The sequence below is a fragment of the Cyprinodon variegatus genome, unplaced genomic scaffold (genome assembly GCF_000732505.1).
Source record: "Cyprinodon variegatus isolate N-32 unplaced genomic scaffold, C_variegatus-1.0 Scaffold52, whole genome shotgun sequence".
Lineage (NCBI taxonomy): Eukaryota > Metazoa > Chordata > Actinopteri > Cyprinodontiformes > Cyprinodontidae > Cyprinodon > Cyprinodon variegatus.
Genome location: NW_015150505.1, coordinates 516,800 through 517,525, shown reverse-complemented (window position 1 = coordinate 517,525; position 726 = coordinate 516,800). Strand labels below are relative to the sequence as shown.

Sequence of the window (726 nt, the reverse complement as noted above, 5' to 3'; positions counted from 1 at the left end):
TGAAGTGAAGGTGGAGGGTTGAAGGTTTTGGAGAAGGGTTATGAGCTGATAATGCTGATGGGGGGTTAAAGGAAGGGGTTAAAGGTTATGGTTGGGGAGTTGAGCTTTAGGAAGTATTTTTTCAGTGTGATGGTTTGGATGAAGGAGGCTTTCTTCAGGTTTAGCTGTGGTCAGTTTTCCGAGTGAGGTGCAGCCTTTTTAGAGCCTCTAAAGAGCTTTAGGTTTCTTTTTCTGAAAAATGTATTTTTGTGTTTTCTTTCTTGTAAATTGTCCATCTCCTGTTGCAGCTGTTTCAGTTCTTCCATTAGGCTCTCTGTTGATTTTTTCCTCTCCTCCTCCATCTTTTTCAGAGCCTCCTCTGTTGATGCGAGGCTCTCTAGAAAGCAGGACTTCTCTGTTTGCCACTGCTGCCTCTCAATGTGCTTCTTTCATAGCTGCTTCTGCATCTCTGAAAGTTTTCTGCTGCTCTTTCAGGTGCCTGGGGTTTTCCTGGATCCAGAGCTGTCTTTGGTTCTCCAGGTCTTGCTGAACTTTGAGCAAAGCAGCCTTTATTTTACAGGTTTCCTTCACTTGCTCTTCTAAGCAGACCTCAGCCTCCTTTGTTGGGGTCTTCTCAGCAACCAGAGCCATTTCCAGTCCAATCATTTTTCTTGCAGCATCTTGTCGGTATTGTTTCTCATTCTGCTGCTCCAAATGCAGAGCAGCTTTCTCCTGTTCAAACTCAGC

The 726-nt window shown here is 44.6% G+C and overlaps 1 protein-coding gene across 1 annotated transcript in view; it reads left to right on the top strand.

Moving 5' to 3' along the window:
* gpc3 (glypican 3) overlaps positions 1 to 726 on the top strand; it is a 223,636-nt gene that overhangs the window by 118,376 nt on the left and 104,534 nt on the right. The window lies entirely within an intron of this gene.